Source organism: Pinus tabuliformis, chromosome Q (assembly GCF_031772625.1).
Source record: "Pinus tabuliformis cultivar Carrire ecotype Pingquan chromosome Q, CPIR1, whole genome shotgun sequence".
NCBI lineage: Eukaryota > Viridiplantae > Streptophyta > Pinopsida > Pinales > Pinaceae > Pinus > Pinus tabuliformis.
In genome coordinates this window covers 646,230,828-646,241,927 of record NC_142296.1, presented here as the reverse complement: position 1 = coordinate 646,241,927, position 11,100 = coordinate 646,230,828, and the positions used below count along the sequence as shown (strand labels likewise).

The 11,100-nt window shown below is 32.9% G+C and overlaps 1 pseudogene; it reads right to left on the bottom strand.

Moving 5' to 3' along the window:
* Positions 1-3,512: 3,512 nt before the first annotated feature.
* Positions 3,513-3,853, bottom strand: LOC149221154 (large ribosomal subunit protein eL33y pseudogene; annotated as a pseudogene).
* Between the last annotated feature and the right edge of the window lie 7,247 nt (positions 3,854-11,100).

Here is an 11,100-nt window from a genome sequence, read left to right as displayed (position 1 = left end):
AATAATCTATTTTAATTTCTTTCCAAACCTTTAAAGGAAGGTCACTGTCACTCTCATCTTATGAACCACTATAATAACTTTGATGGCGTTTTAAATATAGTTACATGGTATTTTGTGTTTGTCTTATTTTGTTGCAGGTGACTCATGAGGAGCACATGGACGCTAATACCACAATGGGAAACACAACCAAAATGATCAAACTAAGTTTGGACCTCCATTAACATCAATTACCATTGAGAAAGGATTACATTTATCAAATTCACTGCGAATATCTTAACAACAGCATAAAAACATCTCCCTTGGCAAAAATTCTAAAAAGTCAATTAGGTCAATAATTTACACCCAATATAAGGAGAGAAACCTATTAATATGGTTATTCATTGCGTTGCTTCCCCCACTATTATCAATTAGATGTTACCCATCCTCATATCTAAATAAAAGAAAATGGAAAAATAAAATAAATGAAAAGCACCCCAATGGGGGAAGTAACGAGGGATATAAAAACCTTTTATGGGGCTATGAACATCTTGTTGGTAGCAAATGCTTATTATTTCATTGTGGTGATTACGTTGTAGACATAGAAACTCATTAATATTGGAAGAATACTTTTAGAAATCCTTGAGTCATATTTAAGGAGTCTATTACCTCAAGATCTATACAAACCCATTGCATCAAAAACCAAACCTAAAGTGAAAGTAAAAAAAATTATTTTTTTAAAAGTAAATGACCTTTATGGATAAATTAATATAATAAAGAAGTATTTCTTAATCCTCAAAATAAAAAGCTTTCAATGTTAAACAAATATATCTAATCTCTTTTGAATTCCTAATAAAATTAACTAAAAATATATTATTGTACCATAACTATAACCTTATTGTTAAAGCATTTCAAATATTTTAGACTCATCTATTGTCTTTCCATGAATTCACTAGAAAACACACTTAAATTTTGCTTTTAAAAACTACTCCTATTTCCATTCCTTTATGCTTAACATGGTCATTTTAAAAGTCTTCTTAATCAAGGTGAAAACCATAATCTCAATCAATTTTCATGTAAATATCTTAGATAAAGATGAATTGACTATAAAACAAACTTGGATTTTTCTTTTAAAAACTACTCCTATTTCCATTCCCTTATATTTAATCATTTTAAAAATCTTCTTAATCAAGGTAAAAACCTAATCTCGATCAATTTTCATCTAAATGTTCATCTAAATGTCTTAGACACAGATAACACCAAACTTAACAGCCCCTTGTTTGAATGATAATGAACTAAAATAACAGGACCATATAAAAGCCCGCACTTTCTATATTATCTTCACCATAGTAACTTAAATCTTGAGCTCATAATTTTATCAATGTTACCTCCAACTAATGTCTAATATTATTAGACAGGGACAGTGAATTTTAGTTACAACTTACATTGAAAGTCCATGTAACCCCATGGGGACACTTAATATATTTTAAGACAAACAAAAATCACCGAGAATATGTGTCGGCTTATATATTGGTCTTGAAAATACCTGAGGGATATAAAACACGTAGCTCATTCATAAATTAGAGAAGATCAACTCAGGACATTCTTCAAAAAAAAAAAATCGCCACCTGAGACACGTTATACATAGGGAAACAGATGTATAATTTTAACCCATGAAAACAGGGTTTGTAGGATCTGATAATGCTGCAAAAACAGATGACAACGCCTCGGGCATTGGCGGAGGAAGTGAGGCAGTAATAAAAACAGATGAGAACGTCAAAGTGGCTGAGGCATCGATGGACAATGTGAGGCCTCATCAATACCACTTCACTTTATCCACCAATGCCTACAGTCACTTTGACGCTGCTATCTTACTCTGTGACGTTACCGGATCCCACAAAGCCTGTTTTCATGACTTCTATTACCCAAAACGGATCTATGTCTGGTTGTCTTTCTCTCCTCCACCGCCTTCATTTATCGCCTATGTTACTGCTACAGGCTGGGTATTCTCGAAGCAATTCCGGTTCGATAGAAATCGTGGGACACTTGTAATATAAATATATGAACTTTTTTTATAAGATAAACAAATTCACGTGGCAAGAGTGAGAACATGGATATTATTTTTATATCATTTATAATAACCATTATTAAAAAAATATTTATATTGTAATTTATTTATATCAAGTATTCCAAGTTCATTGTATTAATCTACTACCTACTACTCTAAAGAATCAAAATAGATAATCAAATTGCATAATTAAATTGTCATAATCTCATAATCAAACCTCGGTGGATGGTAAAAAAGAAGACAACAATCCATTACCACTATTTGACCTTATCTCTTGAAAGATTTATATTATAAAATTATGTCATAATCAAACCTCAAGATTCCAGCAAATTTGTTTATTGTAACACTTTGGAGAAGGTGGCCTTGGAAATTGCACAATTCCCACGTCATGATTTATGTCGTGCAAAGAAAACTTTGAAAGAGGTTGCAGTATTCACGACGCGTGCAAACCATATGGTTACGCGGCAATTGGGTATTCTAAAATCATAAAACTTTATTCGGCTGCGTAAACAGTAAAACTAAAACTTTATGGGGTGAGTGCGCATTACAAAACCTAAAATGAACTTCATGGGGCAAAGGCGTATTGTAAAATCCAAAACGTCAATGTCATGGCCCGGCCCTGGAATTTCAAGTTTGTTTCGCCTGTCGAGTCAAAATTCTGGGACGGTTATTTATTTTTTGTGCCTGTCATTTTAATGACAGCTTCATTTGGATGAGTGTAAAAGAAATTCCTGTTTTAAATAACAATACTTTATATTTAAAATTTTCAATCGTAGGTTAAAAATGAAGTATAAGAAACGAATTAAATATAGTTCAATACGTCTGAATGAGAAATTTAAATAATCAGAAGAGGTTTGTTATTAATATCTCAGTTTGAAAATGAAGCATAAGAATAGTTCGATATTTCTAAATGAAAAATTTTAAATGAAAATAAACCTAAGAGGTTTAAAATATAATGAGTTATTGGTAAGTTAAACGGGAACATCTGCTATGAAGACTTTATCACCAGGATGATGGCTGGATAATATTTAATTTGCTGTATTGTTGTGATGCACAACTTTTTTCAAAATTTTTGATTTTTGAAACCTCTGGAAATCTTGTGCCCTTTTCTCTAGGAAATTAAGAGAATATATTTTATTATCTAGAAGGGTTTGAAGTTATCATATGCCAAGGGTTTACAGTGGGCTTGTCTATTCATATGTTAAATTGTATTCACAGTCTGATTTAAAATAGATTGCTTCGATCTGGGATGTTTTCGCCATATTCCTGTGAGAGTGCCCTAATTTTCAATTTGCCACTGTTTGAAAATTTCATTTTTGATCCATTTTAATGAACTGAGGTGATTCTGAGAATCGTCGGCTGGTGGGGCGATTCTCAGAATCGACCCGCCACCGCCCCGCCACCGGTGCCGCCACCACCACCGGTGGCGGGGCGGTGGCGGGTCAATTTTGAGAATCGCCCCACCACCTCATATGCTGCTCGGGTACATAAATACTCTCACTCTCCCTCCCATGGACTTTGGTGGCAAATTTGTTCTAAATTTTGCCCTAACAACACCACTGTTACCATGCGGCCTTGTTACTTTGCCCCAAATACACCTGTAATTAGTTCCCCCCTTCTTGGTTTTTGCCTTGTAAATATAGGCCATTTGCCCAGATACCAATACCAATCCACTTCCTATAGTGTATTGACTCCTTCAATTTGAATCAGAGAAGTATTTGGGCACTGGTTTGATTTGGACCTTTTGTAGCAGAGGATGATCCCTCGAAGATACAACCTGATACGCTCTCCTTGGCGTCGCTTCACCATGTTGATCAAAATGGCTTGGAACATCTATCTCGCAATGTGATGTGAATTGAGTTTTACTTATCAATATTAGCGCTTTCCCTTGAACAAGGGGTAGGCAATAATATTACATTTTGATAGGCACACTATGATTTAATAAATAATAGAGGTTGATGTATGTCGTTGAGCTTTTTTATAGGCATGCAACACAATGTTTTGTAGATGGATATCAAAATCTTTCTTTATCAAATTAAATAGGATAATTTTGAGCCATTATAAAGGTTGAAAATTGAATAATGTAAGTCAATTCCAACATCGTATAGTGAAGATAAGAATGAAGTGTTCGTTATCTGCGAAAGGGAATTGCAAAGAGTAAATGGAATGGAGATATAAGTTTTAAACCAATTGGTAGGTTTATATGACTAATTGTACATGAAAATATGGTTTAAAGAGAAATTAATGTACAGTTTAAAAGATGTTTCTAAAGAAGTTATTGAGAAAGAAAACATTAAAGGAGTTTCATGTGATAAAATTTGTTACTTAGGGTGAATATTCATCTATTTTTATGTAATAAGGTGAACAGATGGACTGTTGCACAAACTCTTATTCCAGTTGCTGTTGCTCCTCTTCCTCCACCTCGCCCTGGCACAGCCAATGTTAAAATGCATGGAACAAACAAAATAGTTACTAATGCGTGGGTGCATGTATCAAATATGGCAGAAGAAAAAGTGAAGAATCCAACTCAGTAGTTTCTTTTCAATGAACATGTAGGTCCCTCTTTCTTTTTTTCTTTTGTTTTTCTGGAATAATTAACTCCGACTAAGATATAAATGAATAATCAATCCATAAACGTCTTTGTTTATTTCTTTTTTTTTTTGAATAATTAACTGACTAAGATATAAATGAATAATCAATCCATAAACGTTGATTAGATTACATTGTTTGATTATTTCTAACAATCTTCATGGTATTCCTTCTCAACAAAAGCCAGACTAAGGTTAACCAATAAGGTTTCATATCAAATTTGGTTTGATATGTGATCTATCTCCTCTCCTCAGAATTATAACCTATCCAAATCTCTTATTCATGATGCATGGATTAGGCATCTATGCCAGGTTTGCAAGCAATTATAAAAATCTGCAATATGTTTAGTATTTATGACTTTTCTTTTTCACCCATGGATCTGCCACATCTATTTGTTTTCTTCCCATCTTGTTTTTCATTGGGTATGAAACAATATTTTCCAATCTTCCATTGTCACATATTTTTTGATGCTAAATAATCTTGGCAAGCAAAAAAGAGTGGTTATTGGTGTGTATTGTGAAAGAAAAAGAGACAATCTAACACAGTTTACCTCTTCTCCAAGTTCTAGATGAACACATAGGTTTCTTTCTTTTTTCCAAAATAATGAACTCCGAACAAGATAGAAATGTAGCTGTCTTTTTCTTTTGCTAAAATAATTAATGTATGATGAGATAGAAATAAATAAAGAATTATGAATTGGGATCACAAATTTCAAGATTTGAGTATAATCAAATGTTCATTTTTACATTCTCTTGTATGTTTGTTTTGATTAGGTCTATTGAATCAAATTGGTTTTCAATAGGTTTGTTTTGAGTATGTGAGGTTTCTAGTGTCTTATTAATTCAAGTGGAAGAAATCTTTCTTACATATCATTAGATTATGAAGTGACATTGGACATAATTAAGCTTTGGGCCATACCCTTTTAGAAACAACAACCCAAACTAAATGATTAGTTATTACACCTTTTTATTTAGTTGATATAAACTAGAAGATTATAAAAAAAAATTCTTTCATTGCTCCTCATAAACCAAGATAGATTGATTCATCCCTCCTTTTTAATGTACAAAGAGGAGTGCTTGATTTTTACTCAAAAAGATGGGGTGTTGATGTATCTATATATGGATGCTCAGGTTTTTATATTAAAAATTTTCTCCAGTGCTTGATTTGTAGTCGAAGAGATGCAATGATAATGTATCTAGATATGGGTGTTGAGTTTTTTATATTGAAATTTTCTCCTTGTTTCAATTAGAATTAGAAGAGTTTTTTATTTTTGTTTTCCTCATAATAAACTATTGTTCTCAATTGAAATTGGATCATTTGTATTAATGTTTCTTTTCAATGTAAGTTTGAGGTGCAAGTTACTTATTTTATTTTTAGACTATGATATTTAACACATAGTGACCTATGCCTAATAAACTAAAATTAGGAAGGTTTAATAACTTGCTTAGTTTTTTTATGGTTTTGGTGTAGCTTGTTTGTAGAGAGACTAGAGATTTGTCCACTAGGCAATAACATTCTCTTGCATCTTTGAAATCTTATTTATTGGTTCTATGTGCTTGCATTACCATCTTTTCATAAATGGTATTTGAAATAGTTATTCAAGAAAATTTCTAAACATTTCAGCCTTTCATTCAGCAAAGAATTAATGCTTTTCAATTTCTTCCAAATGCAATGCAAGAAATTGGGTTGAAGAAAGGGGACTTTAGTGAATCACGTGTGGAAAAAAAGGCAAAGGAACCCCACCCACCATTACATGGAATGTTTGGAAAGACATGCATTGGGAGATTCGCAGACATCAAAGATCCATTAGAAGAGGAAAATGACCAAAAGGAAGCAGAAAATATTGTGGAAGAAGATAATGATGAAACCTTAGAGGTCGAAGAGTTTGGATTACGTGACATTGTTGATTAAATTTAAGTTATGCCTGGAAATAAATCTTTGCAATGTTTTGACTTTGACATTTTATGAGAAGAATAAACACTCAATTAAGGTTGTTATGCGTTCAATATTTCTAAGATGTGATTTTCACATTAATTTTTAAGTTAATCATTATTTAAAAAAAAAAGTGATTATTATTATTTTTTTGACATGAAATTCATAAAAAAAAAAACTATTATTTAACCATTTTTAGTTAAAATTTTCATATAGAAGTTGTGATTTTGACATGTCAATTCTAGCAAAAAATTATCAAAACATGTAGTTTTTTAGTTATATTTATGTTAAAAATGGTTATTTTTATTTCCATTGTTAAAAAACATTGTTTTTTAGAAACAATTATTCCATGTGGATTGAAAAATTAATTAAGGATGTATAAATATGTACAATATCGAAAATTCTAAATATCGACCTCCTAATTTAAATATGCAAAACAATAAAAACCTCACAAAAAAAGGTTAAAATTAAAATAAAAAACAAGAAAATGTGAAGAAAACGACCACTTCAAAAATGATCAAATTTACAAAATAATTAATTACATTTTATACATTAGAAAATTTAAAGCCAAAAAACAGGTCTATTAAAAAAAGGGGGTGATGAAGAATACTCACTTTTTAAAATCAGCATGAAAATCACTACCATTCTAAAACGTAATGTACATAAAACTATCATTCTCATGACATTCCTTCCAAAAACTACGCTCTAAAAAAAACATGTTCGTTATGCATCACCCCTTTTCAAAATCAGGTCACTTTTTTGCTATCTCTACGAAACGGGTAACAGTATCAGTTCCCGTTTCAAAGTTTACATTGTTTCTTGTTGGTGTGTCCCTGTTTGGTGTCTTCACCTGTGATTCTTGCTGCTCCTTTTCTCCTACATCATCTTCTTCCATCAGTGGAACTTGTGCATCAACTATTTTGTCGACAGTTCCATTCCACGACTCTTGTTCTTTGTACACAACATCTCTGCTAATTATGGTCTTCTTTGTGACAAGGTTATACAATTTGTAAGCTTTTGATTTCTCATTATAACCATTGAATATGCATTTTTCACTTTTATTATCTAGTTTGCCTCTTCGCTCCTTAGGCACATGTGCATAAGCTAAACATCCAAATACTCTGAGATGAGATACGCTACAATACATACCTGACCATGCTTGTTTTGGTACTTTGTTTATCACACTCTTTGTAGGAGATATGTTGATCACATAAATAGCACATGCAACTGCTTCTACCCAATACTCATTAGACAAGTTTCTGCCTTTCAACATGCTTCTTACCATGTTCATAATTGTCCTGTTCTTTCTCTTTGCTACACCATTCTGCTGCGGTGTGTACCTAGTTGTAAATTGTCTTCTGATTCCATGTTGTTTGCAGTAATCATGGAATGCTTTTGAATCATATTCTCCACCACGATTTGACTCGAATACCTTGATTTGTTGATCACTTTGGTTCTCTACTAAGGATTTGAATTCTTTGAACTTTGCAAAAGTTTTAGACTTCTTCTTCAAGAAGTAAACCCAAGTCTTTCTACTGTAGTCATCAATGAAAGTGAGGAAGTAACAACTTCCACCAATCAACTGTGTCCTCATAGGTCCACACAAGTCTGTATGCACTAGCTCAAGAGGTTTCTTTGCTCTGTATGAAACTCCCTTTGGAAAACTTTCACGGTGTTTCTTTCCCAAAATGCAACACTCACAAGTAATAGCAGGTTCTTTGATGGGAGGTAATCCTCTGACCATCTGTTTATGCTGCAACAATCTTAAACCAGAAAAGTGCAAGTGTCCAAATCCAAAGTGCCATAACCAATAATCATCATAACATGCATCTGTAAAAGAACTCACATCACCATTGTAATTCATAATTAGAGGAAAGAGTCTGTTCCTCATCATTTGTACCTTTCCTATCAGCTGCTTTCTTGGGGGCTTGTTATATATAACACATTCTTGACCTTGAAAGATAACTCTCTATCCTTTTTGTGTCAATTGACAAACACTTGTCAGATTATGTTTGAGACTAGGAACATAATATACCTCTGAGATTATCTTTTGCTCCCCCTGCTTGGTCAGAATGTTGACCACTCCATTTCCTTCTGCTTCCACAGTCTTGTCAATCCCAAATTTACCTCTCTTTTCATAGATTGATCGAAATTTGCAACCAAATCCTTGTTGCCGATCATGTGGTTATTGCAACCACTGTCTAACAACCACACACTAGCAGAAGGTTCATGCATGGTATGGAAAGCTAGGAACACGGAGTTAGTACTCTCTGTAGTGACATTAACTCTCTGGTTCCCTTGATCAGATATCTTCTTCCTGCAAACAGACTAAATTTATTGCAGTAATAACATCTCATCTTTGAGTTGTCAACTCTTTGATTATTGTTGAAGCTTCTGTAGTTGTTTCCACTTTCATGTTCATGCTCTTCTCGGCCATCTCTCTGACCACCATATCTTCCACTTCGTCCCTTGCCTCTTGTTCTACTTCTGCCTCGACCTCTGTCTCTTGAAATAAAAACTTTACTTTTGAAAGCAATCTCTAAAGTGGAATCCTTATTTCTGTCTATACTTACCTCATGCGATAGAAGTGATCCCATCATCTCATCAACTGTTAATGATGCCAAATCCTTGGGTTCTTCTATGGTTGCTACCACAACATCAAATTTGGTAAACGAAGATCTAAAGACCTTCTCAACCACTCTTTGATCTTTAATTTCTTCACCATAAATCTTTAACTGATTTAGGACAATTATAACCCGATTCATGAAAAAATCGATGTCCTCTGTCTCCTTCATTTGTAGAATTTCAAAATATCTCCTAGTATTCTTCAACTTAACAATATTGAGATTGGTCATACATGTGTATTTTGTTGCCGAAGTATCCCATGCTACTTTTGTTGAAGATGTGATCATTATCTCCTGGAACACTGCTCGCTCCACTCCCAGCTGGATAAGCTACAATGCTTGTGCATTCTTCTTCTTGTCTTTCTTCCATTTTTCCTTCTCTGTTACTAAGAGATTGTTCTTCTGCTTCATCCTTAAGTTCTGAAAACTCAAACTGGACATAATCCCAGACATCATGTGCCAAAAACGTGGTCGCCATCTTAATGGCCCACACAACATAATCTTTCCCTGTAAATGATGGGAACTAGGGCTAGAAATTTGAGAAAGCCATTTTTCTCCAAAAAATTTGTTTTGAAAAAACCCTAAATTTCTCCTTTGTAAAATTCTTTTTCAAAAAAAATAAAATAAAAAATAAATAAATAAATTACCCTTGCAATAAAAACCCTAAATTTTTTTATTTTATTAAAAAAAAAAAATAAACTTTTTCAAAAATCTTTTGGAAAAACTCTTAATATTATCTTTATATATAAAAGATTTTTTAAAGAAATCTTTATATATTAAAACCAACAAAAAAAAACTTTAATTGTAAGTAGCTCTCGTTTTAATATAAGCTTCCCACTCAACGTATCAAAAGAACTTCCCACTCAAAAAGTCATTGGACTTTGTTTAAAGAATTAGCTTTTAAACACGTAATACAAACCACGTTAAGATTTTATGATGCAAAACCTCCTCTCGTGGTGAGGCCATGCGTTCAACACCTTTTACGACGACTAAATCTTACGTTACCTATAACGCCACACAAACCAGCCTTATAGCATTCTGTGTATAGCCGTAGGATGCATTAATGCTCAAACCACGAGAAAAAAACAGATTTTTCCGCTCACAGAGACCATTGCAAATCCGTTCTTCTTCGCTTTGGCTCTGATACCAATTTGTTTGCTAGAAATGCTGAGGAGACAAAGCATGAATTCACACATAAAATACAAGCTGCTTCTCTTCTATTTATCACACAAAACATGAGACTTACAATGAACCCGGTGAAGGGTATTTATCATTTTCCAACTAGCTACTCGCCTTGACATGCAACCACACACTCAAAGTCATCTATCACTTAACTCAACTTGAATAACACTCAAATACTCAATCACTCAGTTCACTAACTCTCTATATTTAGCCAACTCATCATGCATGAGTAATTATCTTATTTTAACATCTATTAGCCATCATATACTAAAATTGGTCCCACTTATAATGAGGGTTGATTTTTTCTTCCTCAATTTTATATTATATGTTGAATAGTTATCTTAATTCATGTGATTTGGGAAATAATTTGTTTTTTAGTTACTACAAGTTTTCATATTGTAATTAGTCCATTTATAACATTTATGAAAGTGTTGTATTTGGGTATATTACACTTCAAAAAACATTGAAAAGTTGACTGATAGAAAATCCTACCAAACTGTTTATTTGTTCAAAGTTTGGAAACTCATTTTTTCCCTCTTTCCCATGATATTGATAACTCTGCAAGAAATTACCAAATATAATTATATATAACAATAAACCATTATATCTAACAAAAAAACAGGTTTCGCTTGTTTTATTACTTTATGGTCTATGCAAGGAATAAGCAACCTCGCTGGTTTCATTTGTTTTATTACTTGACCATCTATAAGGTTGCCCCTTATGGTTTGG